At 50.0% G+C, this 18,146-nt stretch overlaps 1 protein-coding gene across 1 annotated transcript in view; it reads left to right on the plus strand.

The window, feature by feature from the left end:
- Nucleotides 1-18,146, plus strand: part of LOC147679757 (transmembrane protein 17B-like) — a 340,261-nt gene that overhangs the window by 146,405 nt on the left and 175,710 nt on the right. The window lies entirely within an intron of this gene.

The following is an 18,146-nucleotide window of genomic DNA, read 5'->3' on the forward strand; positions in this document are numbered from 1 at the left end:
CTCGGAGGCAATGTGTAAAGCATTTGCGCCAGCGCACAACAGCAACAACATACTAGGCACACCACAGAAGAGACTCCACACAAGGTTATTATAAAAATAACTTTTGTATTGTAAAAACACATCAGATAAAATCACACATATACATGGTGCCGACTGGCACGGGCAATATTCACAGGGATTATGTACACAAGACAGGACCACAAGGGCCACTGTCATATTCAGATATAGCACTTCTAGATAAAATGTAGAATATCAAATCACTTCTAGAATAAAGAATAAATGTAACATAAAATAATAATCAAAGATAACCACCAGTAACCACTGGTAACAGGAACCAGGACCTTACTAGGACCACCTGTACTAAGAAAGAAGAACCACCTAAGTATCACACAGCATTAGGGGTCTAAGAAAGAATACATTACTCATGATGCAATAAACCTACATTCAGAGGAGTAGAAAAAACAACCACCTAAGAATAACCACATTTAGGGGCATAAACCAGAACACCTTACCCATGATGCATGAACACATTCAGAGGAGTAATAAGGAGAAACACATGATGACTAAACATTCAGAGGTGTTAAGAATAGAGCACATGATGCAATAAAATCACATTCAGGGGTGCAGCGCAAGAAGACACATGATGACTAAACATTCAGAGGTGCAGCGCATGGAAAGGAAGACACATAATGCATAAACATTCAGAGGTGCCATAACATAAGTCAATAGCGCAAAAACACACAGTAGGCAATTACTATTTAAAAGCATAGAAATCACATTGCGCCTACACTACATAAGCCACTACCTGTGGCAGTCCCTAGGCCAACTGGCCTTGTGGGGCAAAGATGCCCTGTGTCCAATGTCAGGGCACGCTGCCATGCAGCGCCAGTCCAAAGTACAAAAAGCCTAAACGTGGCAGGTGCCCACAAAGTGCTGGGCACCTGGGCATCGCAATAAAATAAACTGCGACAGGGTCCTCACTGACCCTTGGGCGCAAACTGTGCCATGCTGGAGCCACACAGGCTCTAAAACAAACACTGTGGCCAAACGTTGGAGCCCTCAGGCTCTGCAAACAATGCCCCCTCGAGCCTTCTCCTGGCTCTGGACAACGTTGGGGCAACCCGCTGCCAACTGGGGCCGCCCTGACTCTGCGCCGTTCACGGTGGAGTCCCCTACGGGGGACTCTAATTTCTCAAAATGCCCCCAGAGCCTCTCAGGGCTCTAAATACGAAAAATGGGGCGGGGAGCATCTCCGGGCTCCGTGCACGTTGGGGCGACCCACTGCCAACCGGGGCCGCCCAAGCACCCACTCTGTTGGAGTCCCTCTCGGGGGACTCTGAACATCAAGCGCTGCCCTGCTGGGGCAGCAGAAAGGGAGGACAGGGCCCAGGTCACGGGGCGGCACCGAAAGCGTGCCCGACATACCCCCCCAATCGCCTCGATCAGAGCCCCACTCACCGGCGGTCAGGCGCTCGCCGGTTCTCCTCTCCTCTCCGCGGCGGCTTCTCTCCTTCTCTCGTGGCAGGGCTCCCTCGACACACGGGAGCCCTGTTCACCGCCCATCTTCCTCCTCGCCGCCACGCTTCCTCTCTCCTCACCCGGGCAGCCTCTCTCCTTCCCTCGGGCTGCGGGGCGGGGCTTCCGGCCGGCCGCGCTGGGATTGGCCGGCCGGCCATCCACTTCCGGGTCGCTGCGGGCAGCGCAGCGGCCCTTCTCCTTTAGGCAGGCAGGCGGGGAGGCATTTAAAATATCGGCAATACCGAAATAAAATAAAAGTACAAATAAGCGAGGTGGGCACTCGCAATGTAAATAAAGCGCTCCCAGCGCTATATGACGACCCACTGCGCTCTCAGGAGCAGGGTCCTCCAGGCACTTCCAGGCTAGAATAAGCCTTGGCAAAAGCAAGCCAAAAGTCCTTCAGCAGTCCAGGACCTTAGCAGTCCAGGGGAGGGAGCAGCATAGCCCCCAGCACACAAGAGTCCTCCAGGAAGTGCAGCAGGTAGGGGGACAGGCAGGAAGAGTCCCCCAGCAGTCCATCAGGGCATCCAGGGGCTGGGCTGCGCCCGCCCCTGGTAGATTCAAGTTAGAAACAAGAACCTTTTGGAAGGGGATACAACCCCTTCTTATACAGTGCAAAACCTTTGAAGTCCTTTGAAGTCCTTTGAAGCAGGCAGTGTGAGAACCAGCTGGACTGGTTTAGAGGGAAGTCCCCTTCAGTATCAGGGACAGAGGTGTCAGTCGCCCAGCGGGAGGTGGAGCCAGCTTTGTAGTTACACAGGAACAGCCCTTCACTATCAGGTGCCATCTCCTCCCACTTCCCTGGCAGCAGATGCTGCCTTTCATCCATGGGCTGACTCAGACAACCTCCTGGGCTCTCCAGCCCCTGTCATCCTCAAACCAGACAGTCAATCCACAAGCAGGCCCATGCACTCTGGGCCAGGCTCACCAGCCAATCACACGCTATCAACAACCTACACAAATATGCCAACTTCCAAAAGTAGTACTTCTAGACTAGACACAGTCATGTCGCATACATCATTTTGCAGCATTCACTCTCACGAGTTGATACATACCAAACTCGCCCCTGCACTCCCCACACATCAGGATCTACCATGGCATACATACTCCCCATTCATTCCTATGGGAGGGCAGGTCACTCACCACACATACAGAGAGCTCATGCACTTTACACTGTACCACAGTGAAAAAGTGCGCAGAGGCCTAAAATCACCAACATCAGGTTCCATAAATAGGCTAGGAAAACGCAAAAAGTCTAGGGGTGAACCTGCCTAATGGGCCGGGTCCAACACAACCCCCTTCCAGCCAAAACGCAGGGTAGACCAATCACATCACTGATGGGCTTCACTGCTTTGGGCGACAAAACCACGGACACGGCCTAGCACAGCAGGGACACCGTCCAGTTTTGTGCCACTCTGAACCTACATGGTTTCCTCCAAATAATAACTCTCTGACTCAACTAGGGTACCCCACTGGTACACACTAGTCATCCACAGCCAAGACCAGGCCATAGGCCATCCAAATCACAGGTCCTAACTAATCCACAGAGTGGTGGGTAGTAACCCCTGACACACAATAGCCATTCTCCACTCTCTCTCTCAGTGTAGCTACAACTACCACTGATCCAACAACCTAGGGACCATACCCTCAGGCTGACCAGAGGTCACGGGCAAGAATGCCCCACCCTACCTCTACTTCTGGGTTTCCGCACCCTCACAGAGAAGCACTCACCAGAACACAATTCTCCTACCAGATCAGGACCTCACTCCATCACTGGTCTACCACCTGGAAACTATTCTACTTCTGAGGTACAAAGCACACAGCACAGTCCCTCTTCAAGCAGGTGGGGGGACACAGCACACAGCAAAGCCCCCTTTCCTCTACCTTGGTGGAAACAACAAACTGCAGGTGAGCCCCAGAACACACAGCAAGGGCAGCCCCCTCAGTCTCTTCAGCTGATCCACTTTGGTAGAGATTCCTCTTGACCTAGAAGTTTCCTAATCTCCCAACCTAAGATCTAAACCCTCAGGTTACACCGGGGTCAGAAGTAAGGACACCGTCCCTCTGCACCCCCTTCCAGTTCCAGTATGTCTCAGGCTAGACAGAGCACACGCCAGCGGCGTATCAGCGACACACTCTCCTCCAGTACTCCCTATCACAGGGTGATTCTCAGTATGTCCCAGGCTAGACAGAGCACACGCCAGCGGCGTATCAGTGACACACTTTCCTCCAGTACTCCTTCCAGGTCAGGCCACACCCCAACCTGGCTTTCCCCCCTCCTCGGGGAACGACCTCCAGAGGCCCCACAAATGGTCAAGCACTCTAGACGGTCAAATGCTCAGCAGGCCAGGACTTCTGCACCCTCCACTTAGGAGCGGTACTGCCCAACACTAGGACCGCCGGAGTTCTGGTTACAGACACTCCCCGTCCTCTAGACACAGGAAGATCCTCCGCAAATGACCTATGTACAGCTTAGGCCCCTGACCTGGCGCTCCCTTAAGGAACCCTCCAGGCCCTGAGATAGGGTTTCAGGCCAACGTGGGACACACCGTCCCACACTCACTCCGCCTCCACTGAGACAGGGCGTGAGCCCCTACACCCCTACCAGACTACTGGGACCAAGCTGGGTTACACATGAACCTCTTCCCCTTTACAGGATCATCAGATACACAAGCCACTCCTTTTGGAACCACTCCCTAATGCCTCTGCAAGACATCTAGCACACCGCCAGACATCCACCTTCTTGTCCAGTGCCTCTGCAGGACCTCCTGCACACCACCAGAGGTACACCTCTCATGCAAGCTCTTTAACAAAAAGAAAACTCACACCAACTCCTCCAGTTCAGCACATCATTCGTTCGCACACTCCCCCCCCCCTCGGACTGGTAAGGCAGTTTCCACCACCCCTGATCACTCAACCTGACCACACGTGACACAGGTACCAAACTCTGGGAGCGGGGAATGGGAATTAACACACTGGACACATTAAAGCTGCCACCACTGGATCCTACCACACTGGGGAATCCAGACACACCCACTACACTCAGGGAACAACCACCCTCCTGAGCTAGTCATTTCTCCTCACACTCCCTCTCTTCCATCTACCCACACAGGGACAGGATTTGGGATTGGACACGGGACCCAGCAAGGAATTCCTAATCTATGGGAACCTCCCCCTCTAATGGCGTCCCGCCCTGTCAATTTCTCTCATCTGCCACTAAACATAAAGTGCAGAAACACATTTGAAAATGACACTCTTGAGGAAAAAAAATCAAAAACAATAATCCCAAACATGTAACTATCTGAAAAAAACAATTGCAGAGTTTTGTAATGTAGCCAGTTGTCGCTATGGCACTGCGCAAACACAAGTCCAAAATCCGCACCGCTGACCAACAATGTTAGAACTGGCTATTTCTGGTAGGCTAAGGCTGACGCCATAGCCAGGCAGAAACCACCATTCTAGTCAGGGCAAGGAAGTCACACACCAAGATAACCTCTGCTCACCCCCTTGGTAGCTTGGCTCAAGCAGTAAGGCTAAACTCGGAGGCAATGTGTAAAGCATTTGCGCCAGCGCACAACAGCAACAACATACTAGGCACACCACAGAAGAGACTCCACACAAGGTTATTATAAAAATAACTTTTGTATTGTAAAAACACATCAGATAAAATCACACATATACATGGTGCCAACTGGCACGGGCAATATTCACAGGGATTATGTACACAAGACAGGGCCACAAGGGCCACTGTCATATTCAGATATAGCACTTCTAGATAAAATGTAGAATATCAAATCACTTTTAGAATAAAGAATAAATGTAACATAAAATAATAATCAAAGATAACCACCAGTAACCACTGGTAACAGGAACCAGGACCTTACTAGGACCACCTGTACTAAGAAAGAAGAACCACCTAAGTATCACACAGCATTAGGGGTCTAAGAAAGAATACATTACTCATGATGCAATAAACCTACATTCAGAGGAGTAGAAAAAACAACCACCTAAGAATAACCACATTTAGGGGCATAAACCAGAACACCTTACCCATGATGCATGAACACATTCAGAGGAGTAATAAGGAGAAACACATGATGACTAAACATTCAGAGGTGTTAAGAATAGAGCACATGATGCAATAAAATCACATTCAGGGGTGCAGCGCAAGAAGACACATGATGACTAAACATTCAGAGGTGCAGCGCATGGAAAGGAAGACACATAATGCATAAACATTCAGAGGTGCCATAACATAAGTCAATAGCGCAAAAACACACAGTAGGCAATTACTATTTAAAAGCATAGAAATCACATTGCGCCTACACTACATAAGCCACTACCTGTGGCAGTCCCTAGGCCAACTGGCCTTGTGGGGCAAAGATGCCCTGTGTCCAATGTCAGGGCACGCTGCCATGCAGCGCCAGTCCAAAGTACAAAAAGCCTAAACGTGGCAGGTGCCCACAAAGTGCTGGGCACCTGGGCATCGCAATAAAATAAACTGCGACAGGGTCCTCACTGACCCTTGGGCGCAAACTGTGCCATGCTGGAGCCACACAGGCTCTAAAACAAACACTGTGGCCAAACGTTGGAGCCCTCAGGCTCTGCAAACAATGCCCCCTCGAGCCTTCTCCTGGCTCTGGACAACGTTGGGGCGACCCGCTGCCAACTGGGGCCGCCCTGACTCTGCGCCGTTCACGGTGGAGTCCCCTACGGGGGACTCTAATTTCTCAAAATGCCCCCAGAGCCTCTCAGGGCTCTAAATACGAAAAATGGGGCGGGGAGCATCTCCGGGCTCCGTGCACGTTGGGGCGACCCACTGCCAACCGGGGCCGCCCAAGCACCCACTCTGTTGGAGTCGCTCTCGGGGGACTCTGAACATCAAGCGCTGCCCTGCTGGGGCAGCAGAAAGGGAGGACAGGGCCCAGGTCACGGGGGCGGCACCGAAAGCGTGCCCGACATACCCCCCCAATCGCCTCGATCAGAGCCCCACTCACCGGCGGTCAGGCGCTCGCCGGTTCTCCTCTCCTCTCCGCGGCGGCTTCTCTCCTTCTCTCGTGGCAGGGCTCCCTCGACACACGGGAGCCCTGTTCACCGCCCATCTTCCTCCTCGCCGCCACGCTTCCTCTCTCCTCACCCGGGCAGCCTCTCTCCTTCCCTCGGGCTGCGGGGCGGGGCTTCCGGCCGGCCGCGCTGGGATTGGCCGGCCGGCCATCCACTTCCGGGTCGCTGCGGGCAGCGCAGCGGCCCTTCTCCTTTAGGCAGGCAGGCGGGGAGGCATTTAAAATATCGGCAATACCGAAATAAAATAAAAGTACAAATAAGCGAGGTGGGCACTCGCAATGTAAATAAAGCGCTCCCAGCGCTATATGACAACCCACAGCGCTCTCAGGAGCAGGGTCCTCCAGGCACTTCCAGGCTAGAATAAGCCTTGGCAAAAGCAAGCCAAAAGTCCTTCAGCAGTCCAGGACCTTAGCAGTCCAGGGGAGGGAGCAGCATAGCCCCCAGCACACAAGAGTCCTCCAGGAAGTGCAGCAGGTAGGGGGACAGGCAGGAAGAGTCCCCCAGCAGTCCATCAGGGCATCCAGGGGCTGGGCTGCGCCCGCCCCTGGTCGATTCAAGTTAGAAACAAGAACCTTTTGGAAGGGGATACAACCCCTTCTTATACAGTGCAAAACCGTTGAAGTCCTTTGAAGTCCTTTGAAGCAGGCAGTGTGAGAACCAGCTGGACTGGTTTAGAGGGAAGTCCCCTTCAGTATCAGGGACAGAGGTGTCAGTCGCCCAGCGGGAGGTGGAGCCAGCTTTGTAGTTACACAGGAACAGCCCTTCACTATCAGGTGCCATCTCCTCCCACTTCCCTGGCAGCAGATGCTGCCTTTCATCCATGGGCTGACTCAGACAACCTCCTGGGCTCTCCAGCCCCTGTCATCCTCAAACCAGACAGTCAATCCACAAGCAGGCCCATGCACTCTGGGCCAGGCTCACCAGCCAATCACACGCTATCAACAACCTACACAAATATGCCAACTTCCAAAAGTAGTACTTCTAGACTAGACACAGTCATGTTGCATACATCATTTTGCAGCATTCACTCTCACGAGTTGATACATACCAAACTCGCCCCTGCACTCCCCACACATCAGGATCTACCATGGGCATACATACTCCCCATTCATTCCTATGGGAGGGCAGGTCACTCACCACACATACAGAGAGCTCATGCACTTTACACTGTACCACAGTGAAAAAGTGCGCAGAGGCCTAAAATCACCAACATCAGGTTCCATAAATAGGCTAGGAAAACGCAAAAAGTCTAGGGGTGAACCTGCCTAATGGGCCGGGTCCAACACAACCCCCTTCCAGCCAAAACGCAGGGTAGACCAATCACATCACTGATGGGCTTCACTGCTTTGGGCGACAAAACCACGGACACGGCCTAGCACAGCAGGGACACCGTCCAGTTTTGCGCCACTCTGAACCTACATGGTTTCCTCCAAATAATAACTCTCTGACTCAACTAGGGTACCCCACTGGTACACACTAGTCATCCACAGCCAAGACCAGGCCATAGGCCATCCAAATCACAGGTCCTAACTAATCCACAGAGTGGTGGGTAGTAACCCCTGGCACACAATAGCCATTCTCCACTCTCTCTCTCAGTGTAGCTACAACTACCACTGATCCAACAACCTAGGGACCATACCCTCAGGCTGACCAGAGGTCACGGGCAAGAATGCCCCACCCTACCTCTACTTCTGGGTTTCCGCACCCTCACAGAGAAGCACTCACCAGAACACAATTCTCCTACCAGATCAGGACCTCACTCCATCACTGGTCTACCACCTGGAAACTATTCTACTTCTGAGGTACAAAGCACACAGCACAGTCCCTCTTCAAGCAGGTGGGGGGACACAGCACACAGCAAAGCCCCCTTTCCTCTACCTTGGTGGAAACAACAAACTGCAGGTGAGCCCCAGAACACACAGCAAGGGCAGCCCCCTCAGTCTCTTCAGCTGATCCACTTTGGTAGAGATTCCTCTTGACCTAGAAGTTTCCTAATCTCCCAACCTAAGATCTAAACCCTCAGGTTACACCGGGGTCAGAAGTAAGGACACCGTCCCTCTGCACCCCCTTCCAGTTCCAGTATGTCTCAGGCTAGACAGAGCACACGCCAGCGGCGTATCAGCAACACACTCTCCTCCAGTACTCCCTATCACAGGGTGATTCTCAGTATGTCCCAGGCTAGACAGAGCACACGCCAGCGGCGTATCAGTGACACACTTTCCTCCAGTACTCCCTCCAGGTCAGGCCACACCCCAACCTGGCTTTCCCCCCTCCTCGGGGAACGACCTCCAGAGGCCCCACAAATGGTCAAGCACTCTAGACGGTCAAATGCTCAGCAGGCCAGGGCTTCTGCACCCTCCACTTAGGAGCGGTACTGCCCAACACTAGGACCGCCGGAGTTCTGGTTACAGACACTCCCCGTCCTCTAGACACAGGAAGATCCTCCTCAAATGACCTATGTACAGCTTAGGCCCCTGACCTGGCGCTCCCTTAAGGAACCCTCCAGGCCCTGAGATAGGGTTTCAGGCCAACGTGGGACACACCGTCCCACACTCACTCCGCCTCCACTGAGACAGGGCGTGAGCCCCTACACCCCTACCAGACTACTGGGACCAAGCTGGGTTACACATGAACCTCTTCCCCTTTACAGGATCATCAGATACACAAGCCACTCCTTTTGGAACCACTCCCTAATGCCTCTGCAAGACATCTAGCACACCGCCAGACATCCACCTTCTTGTCCAGTGCCTCTGCAGGACCTCCTGCACACCACCAGAGGTACACCTCTCATGCAAGCTCTTTAACAAAAAGAAAACTCACACCAACTCCTCCAGTTCAGCACATCATTCGTTCGCACACTCCCCCCCCCTCGGACTGGTAAGGCAGTTTCCACCACCCCTGATCACTCAACCTGACCACACGTGACACAGGTACCAAACTCTGGGAGCGGGGAATGGGAATTAACACACTGGACACATTAAAGCTGCCACCACTGGATCCTACCACACTGGGGAATCCAGACACACCCACTACACTCAGGGAACAACCACCCTCCTGAGCTAGTCATTTCTCCTCACACTCCCTCTCTTCCATCTACCCACACAGGGACAGGATTTGGGATTGGACACGGGACCCAGCAAGGAATTCCTAATCTATGGGAACCTCCCCCTCTAATGGCGTCCCGCCCTGTCAATTTCTCTCATCTGCCACTAAACATAAAGTGCAGAAACACATTTGAAAATGACACTCTTGAGGAAAAAAAATCAAAAACAATAATCCCAAACATGTAACTATCTGACAAAAACAATTGCAGAGTTTTGTAATGTAGCCAGTTGTCGCTATGGCACTGCGCAAACACAAGTCCAAAATCCGCACCGCTGACCAACAATGTTAGAACTGGCTATTTCTGGTAGGCTAAGGCTGACGCCATAGCCAGGCAGAAACCACCATTCTAGTCAGGGCAGGGAAGTCACACGCCAAGATAACCTCTGCTCACCCCCTTGGTAGCTTGGCTCAAGCAGTAAGGCTAAACTCGGAGGCAATGTGTAAAGCATTTGCGCCAGCGCACAACAGCAACAACATACTAGGCACACCACAGAAGAGACTCCACACAAGGTTATTATAAAAATAACTTTTGTATTGTAAAAACACATCAGATAAAATCACACATATACATGGTGCCAACTGGCACGGGCAATATATTCACAGGGATTATGTACACAAGACAGGGCCACAAGGGCCACTGTCATATTCAGATATAGCACTTCTAGATAAAATGTAGAATATCAAATCACTTCTAGAATAAAGAATAAATGTAACATAAAATAATAATCAAAGATAACCACCAGTAACCACTGGTAACAGGAACCAGGACCTTACTAGGACCACCTGTACTAAGAAAGAAGAACCACCTAAGTATCACACAGCATTAGGGGTCTAAGAAAGAATACATTACTCATGATGCAATAAACCTACATTCAGAGGAGTAGAAAAGACAACCACCTAAGAATAACCACATTTAGGGGCATAAACCAGAACACCTTACCCATGATGCATGAACACATTCAGAGGAGTAATAAGGAGAAACACATGATGACTAAACATTCAGAGATGTTAAGAATAGAGCACATGATGCAATAAAATCACATTCAGGGGTGCAGCGCAAGAAGACACATGATGACTAAACATTCAGAGGTGCAGCGCATGGAAAGGAAGACACATAATGCATAAACATTCAGAGGTGCCATAACATAAGTCAATAGCGCAAAAACACACAGTAGGCAATTACTATTTAAAAGCATAGAAATCACATTGCGCCTACACTACATAAGCCACTACCTGTGGCAGTCCCTAGGCCAACTGGCCTTGTGGGGCAAAGATGCCCTGTGTCCAATGTCAGGGCGCGCTGCCATGCAGCGCCAGTCCAAAGTACAAAAAGCCTAAACGTGGCAGGTGCCCACAAAGTGCAGGGCACCTGGGCATCGCAATAAAATAAACTGAGACAGGGTCCTCACTGACCCTTGGGCGCAAACTGCGCCATGCTGGAGCCACACAGGCTCTAAAACAAACACTGTGGCCAAACGTTGGAGCCCTCAGGCTCTACAAACAATGCCCCCTCGAGCCTTCTCCTGGCTCTGGACAACGTTGGGGCGACCCGCTGCCAACTGGGGCCGCCCTAACTCTGCGCCGTTCACGGTGGAGTCCCCTACGGGGGACTCTAATTTCTCAAAATGCCCCCAGAGCCTCTCAGGGCTCTAAATACGAAAAATGGGGCGGGGAGCCTCTCCGGGCTCCCTGCACGTTGGGGCGACCCACTGCCAACCGGGGCCGCCCAAGCACCCACTCTGTTGGAGTCCCTCTCGGGGGACTCCGAACATCAAGCGCTGCCCTGCTGGGGCAGCAGAAAGGGAGGACAGGGCCCAGGTCACGGGGGCGGCACCGAAAGCGTGCCCGACATACCCCCCCAATCGCCTCGATCAGAGCCCCACTCACCGGCGGTCAGGCGCTCGCCGGTTCTCCTCTCCTCTCCGCGGCGGCTTCTCTCCTTCTCTCGTGGCAGGGCTCCCTCGACACACGGGAGCCCTGTTCACCGCCCATCTTCCTCCTCGCCACCACGCTTCCTCTCTCCTCACCCAGGCAGCCTCTCTCCTTCCCTCGGGCTGCGGGGCAGGGCTTCCGGCCGGCCGCGCTGGGATTGGCCGGCCGGCCATCCACTTCCGGGTCGCTGCGGGCAGCGCAGCAGCCCTTCTCCTTTAGGCAGGCAGGCGGGGAGGCATTTAAAATATCGGCAATACCGAAATAAAATAAAAGTACAAATAAGCGAGGTGGGCACTCGCAATGTAAATAAAGCGCTCCCAGCGCTATATGACGACCCACAGCGCTCTCAGGAGCAGGGTCCTCCAGGCACTTCCAGGCTAGAATAAGCCTTGGCAAAAGCAAGCCAAAAGTCCTTCAGCAGTCCAGGACCTTAGCAGTCCAGGGGAGGGAGCAGCATAGCCCCCAGCACACAAGAGTCCTCCAGGAAGTGCAGCAGGTAGGGGGACAGGCAGGAAGAGTCCCCCAGCAGTCCATCAGGGCATCCAGGGGCTGGGCAGCGCCCGCCCCTGGTAGATTCAAGTTAGAAACAAGAACCTTTTGGAAGGGGATACAACCCCTTCTTATATAGTGCAAAACCTTTGAAGTCCTTTGAAGTCCTTTGAAGCAGGCAGTGTGAGAACCAGCAGGACTGGTTTAGAGGGAAGTCCCCTTCAGTATCAGGGACAGAGGTGTCAGTCGCCCAGCGGGAGGTGGAGCCAGCTTTGTAGTTACACAGGAACAGCCCTTCACTATCAGGTGCCATCTCCTCCCACTTCCCTGGCAGCAGATGCTGCCTTTCATCCATGGGCTGACTCAGACAACCTCCTGGGCTCTCCAGCCCCTGTCATCCTCAAACCAGACAGTCAATCCACAAGCAGGCCCATGCACTCTGGGCCAGGCTCACCAGCCAATCACACGCTAGCAACAACCTACACAAATATGCCAACTTCCAAAAGTAGTACTTCTAGACTAGACACAGTCATGTCGCATACATCATTTTGCAGCATTCACTCTCACGAGTTGATACATACCAAACTCGCCCCTGCACTCCCCACACATCAGGAACTACCATGGGCATACATACTCCCCATTCATTCCTATGGGAGGGCAGGTCACTCACCACACATACAGAGAGCTCATGCACTTTACACTGTACCACAGTGAAAAAGTGCGCAGAGGCCTAAAATCACCAACATCAGGTTCCATAAATAGGCTAGGAAAACGCAAAAAGTCTAGGGGTGAACCTGCCTAATGGGCCGGGTCCAACAACCACCAACTTATAGTTGGTGGTAAATAACGAAACCTAAAATGGGAAAAGCACTCATTTGAGTGCTCCCTACATTGCAAATTCGGTAATTTACTGATTCAGTATTTTAAGGATTCGGTAATTTACCGATTCCTTAAAACACCGAATCGTTAAATTACCGAATTTGCAATTTAGGCCACCTACATCCCAAATGCCCAATACTGGTCGGTAACGGCCGAAATTCGGTATTTTCGGGCTTTACCGACCAGTATTGGGCCACCTACATCTGGCCCATGGTTTTATATTGTCTGTGAACGAATAATTTATATAGACACTAAGGCTAATTACCCCAGTCCAGTCAAGCGCCAATTGTTGCTGTAATAGCCATGGTTTTGCTTTCCTGTGTGAGATATGGAAGAATAAGACAGAGATGGAAACACCTGACAATCCATTGGCAGAGTGGAGTCAATGTGTTCCTCTATGGCTCTTGACTGATTTAGAAGGTATGGGACAAGGGCTGCATGAGACAGGCCAAAATCAAGGGTTCCATATCTGTTTTTCTGTACCAGAAATACAAATTTCAGTTGTGCCCATATTGAGCTTCAGCCAATTCTGGCTCATCCAAGCATGGACGGCTAAAGGAAATTCTGAAGGTGAGGGGACTCACCAGTGTAGAGCTCAGCAATGAAAAGTAACGTAGGGATTCATTGGGATGGCGGACAGACTTTGTCCGCCTGCCATCCTGACGTACAAAGGGACTGCCCTCTATAAATGCGGAGGTCCCGTGGGGTTGATGAGGATGCGCCTGCCACATAGGCGGGCGCATCCTGCATTTTTAACATTGTGGCGGGCGATGCTTTCAGCATCACCCGCCGCAATGCCAAAAATGCATGTTGTGCATGCACATGCAAGGGGGTGCCCCAGCCCCCCAACATCCTGGGGGCCTGCAACGGGCCCCCAACTTCAAACTCCGCATGCCTTTCCATGGCGGCAACGATGCCAGGGAAAGGCTGCCTCCCGCCTGCATCCTGACATTGAAGGCGGTGTCTAGCAGACACTGCCACCATATTAAACCCTTTTCTGCCCGGTCGACTTGTCAACTGGGTGGAAAAGCGGCAGACGGTCTTCCCCTCCGCCATGGTACCCCGTCGCCATACTAATGTGGCCGGCAGGGAAGGATGTAGGGCGGATCGCCACCGCCCGCATGGCGGTGGTGATCCACCCTACATCCTAATGGACCCCATAGTGTTTCCAGATAGTAATGCCCATTCATACATTGTAAAATTGAATAAAATATTATTGGAATTAAAAATAATTTTGGGATTCAATAAATGAGGGCTGATGCAGAGTCCGCGAGATGGGTTACTCCGTCACAAATGTGATGGATATATCCCATCCGCTATATTACAACTGTCATTTGATATAACGCACTTGAAGTAGGGTGGACTGGGTAACAGGATATCGGTCACATTTGTGATGAATTAACCCATTCGCCGAACTCTAAATCAGGCCCTATGTCTCAAAACATCAGTTTCTGAAAATACACATATAGATGCTGTCAAATGCAAACTTTCAATTTTGGATAAATTATCCCAACCTCTCCCTAAAGATAAGTTTGTTATAATAATGAAAATATATTTTTGTCCTGAAATATCAGCTTTATTTTTCTAGAAATGCACATTTGGCCCTCAAACATCAGTGTGGCATTTTAAATAACCACTCTTGTGTATTACATTCGCACATGACCTATTCCACTGTCCATGCCCATGTATAAGAAATATTTTCCAGGGTTGCACATCACATTCCATGGATTTCTACCGTTATGTCGGGAATGGTGTTAGTTATGTTAGGAATGCCCCATGATACATCAAGAATGTGCAACATTGTCCCAGGCCCACTGTAATGCCATCGACGAGTTCCATAATTACTAGGGTGCTCACAATATTGAAGGAATAACTATGTTGATGCCAAGAATAGCATTATACCAGAGATGGGATCCAAATATTGCCAACTTTATGCAAGAGGTGCCACCATCACGGCAAACACTTTATGCAAAGAGTGACACCTATTATGTAGGCTCCACCATTTTCCATTTTGTTAGGGATGGATTCCTAAAATTACGATGATTATGCAGCGATGGACCTCATATTACCAAGGATGCCCCCAATATGCGAAGGATCCCCCTATAAGGGACGTGATGAGCTCATCATCCCAGATATGTCCTCATTTGCCAGAGTCAATAGATGCCCAAAATGCTTGTAGATAGTTAGAGGTGGTGACCAGGGGATGCACAGACAGGTGTTAGAGTCAACATGCGAGGCTCTCACTCTCTGTCTCGCTCCCTCTCTCTTTATCTCTCGCTCTCTCTCTCTCACTCTCTATGTTTCCCTCTTCCAAGCATAGGTGTGGGAAGTAGGCGTGCAGGTGGGTGCTGCAGCAACCCAAAATAACCATACTGAAGTTCAGAAGGTTAATGAGCAATGAAGATGCCTTGAATTTTGTGTTTATGTTGTCACATTTCCTGTGTGTTTAAAGACAAAGGTCAAATGTCAGGCTGTGTCTTCTGAACATTGCTGCTTATTCTTTTAACCCTTTCGCTGCGGCGGCTATTCCGCCGCAGCACTAAGTGGGCGGGGCGGCCGCTTGGCGGCCGCATGCAGCCGCGGTTGAGCTGTGCTGGTGACGGAGCGGTTCCGTCATGACCCGTCCCGCTCATTAAAACTGCCGCGCAGGCGCAAAATCAGCGCCGCGCAGGCGCGGAGGCCGGGGCATGACGGAACCGCTCCGTCATCAGCACAGCCCAACCGTAGCTGATGACGGAGCGGTTCCGTCATCAGCAGGGGAGGGGTTAACAAGGAAACTGGTGTTTACTTTTCTTTCCCTGACTGCAAAGTTGGAGGATTTAGTAAAAGTGATCTAGCTGACAATCTTTCCAGGGTACAGGGAGTGAATGGAAAGGCTGCAGGATGTCTGTTTTTTTCAAACACACTACAAAATGTAAACCACTTTAAATGAACTATACACCTATTTCAAAATTCAGCAGCAATTAGGAAATCAGTAATGATGCATATTTTTGTAATATTGAAATGTAAAAGAAACAAAGATTTTAATAAGATCAAAAGAAATCAAGACACTTTACTTGGTGATGTGCAAATGTTAGATATTCCTGAGACCCGATTTCCATACATATTTGTTTACACTCATTATTGTTTTATCAATCAAATTGCATGTCTGTGCAAATTCAGTATATTTTCAAAAACAAGGGAGACCCAAAAAGTACCTAGGGACCTTGGGCGATCAAATATTATGAAGAACAGTGGTCCATAAGGTTTAAATTTCACAACAAAGTAAATGAAAATATAGACTCAAATCAGTACTATATTCATTAGTTTTTCAGTGCCCAGCCGGACCTGAAATTTTATTTCAAGTATAAACAAATTTAAAAAGACCATCAAGGAGGTCTAATGCAGAAGTTGATAGGGTACAAGCCTGTACCTATCCAAAGTACACTCAAGGAGAATTTGAGGGTAAGAAGGTAAGCAAAGAAAAGAGAGTAGAGAATATCAGGCAAAAAGAACGTGGGAGCCAAATGTCCCTTGCAACCATAGCATATTTGCAAGCAAGTTCAGACAATCAGTTTGTGTAACAGTATCAACACAATGGGTAAGTTACAGAACTGAATCAAGTGTCGACGGCGTTTCGATCCCCGGCTCCTAGTGAACTGGGATCATCTTCAGGACTTTAAACAATATATTGCCTTTATACGCTTTTTTTAAAAACCTGTTAGAAATTTTGGAAAAAATTGGAGAAAAGGAGAAAGAATTCTATTTAAATACAACACTATTTACAGGTACAATGCACATAGTATTCATTCGTTTCATGCCAAGGTGTTCAAGTTGATTTCATTCACAGGTATTCAAGTGTTCAACTCACATGCTTTTTGCGGGGGTGAGGAACATTCATGCTACAACCTACTCAAGTTATTCCCCGTGAGATGTCCGGCGTTAACGTGATTGTGGCTAAAAGTGTCGCTTTGAAAACGTAGCACAATCGTGAGGGATCATGTGAACATATTTACGAAACAACCCGCCTGGTGCGCTTGGACCGGTTTATCACGCTTTAATCTATGGCCAGGGTGTCATATCGTGACGTCGAATCTGGTGCCAGTGTTTGTAACATGTGCTCCGTGAGCGTGGTGAAATAATCTACGTGCCTATTTCAAATAACGATAGCCGTAGGTGAAGAACACACCTTTGCAAGCGGTCTTCAATTGCACTCCAATGAGGCTGGGAACGACGTTAAGGTTGAGAGGCAATTGCCTGGAAGTGAGAAAATTAGTTAGAAACAATGATAGTTACATGCGTGAAAAAAGTGGCGCGTGGCGGCAAGCCCAAGTTTTACCTCGATTTCCTAATCCAGTGTAAGGATTGTCACAATGGGTTTATATCCTCTGTGGGATTGTAACCATTCTTGGATGTTTGCAAGGGTCGCTGGACAATGCAGTGTGCCCTGAGACTCAGGAGAGTGCTCTTCTAATTATCCCGAGTCTAAAAACAGGGAAGAAAATACGAGTGGAAAATGAATTGGCGCGGTTTGAGGGAGTTGAGACAAACCACTGAAAGAGAGGGAGGAAGGGAGGACTAGCAGCCCTTACCTTTGCGCAGAGAAAATGCTCCTGTGCTCGTAATACGAGCAGTATGCGGGCGGAGTACACAATGGCAATCCGTCGGCTTCACGCTGTTACGGGAATAATTACAAGCCTGACAACACGTGAAATAGTAACCATCGACGAGGGAGTGCGAGCGACAGGGGGCGGGGTGAGTGTCCCCGTGGCGGCCATCTTGGAGTGGTCTTGAGTGAATGTGCTCAATTGCATGCATATTGGGTTATTCCAGAATTATTGTTACATCAACAATGAAAAACTGATATTTACCACCATAAGTGTGCGTATCAATAAATCAAGTGCATTATCTATTCACAATAAAATTGGATTAAGAATACAGGCAACAACAGACAGTAATTTAGAACACCTCATCTATATAAACAACCATAACTGGTACCATCAAAGAAATAGTGGTTGGTAATTGATCCATGAACATTTGGAAGTTGTTTCAGTGTAGGCAGTCTTTAAAATCAACATGTATCAATTCACAGCAAACCTGCCCAATCCTCCGTGCGATTGAGGCCATTCTGTATTGTGTCCAGAAGTAAAATGCATTTAAGTTCCTCCTTGTTGAGAAGT

Source organism: Lissotriton vulgaris, chromosome 11 (genome assembly GCF_964263255.1).
Source record: "Lissotriton vulgaris chromosome 11, aLisVul1.2, whole genome shotgun sequence".
Lineage (NCBI taxonomy): Eukaryota > Metazoa > Chordata > Amphibia > Caudata > Salamandridae > Lissotriton > Lissotriton vulgaris.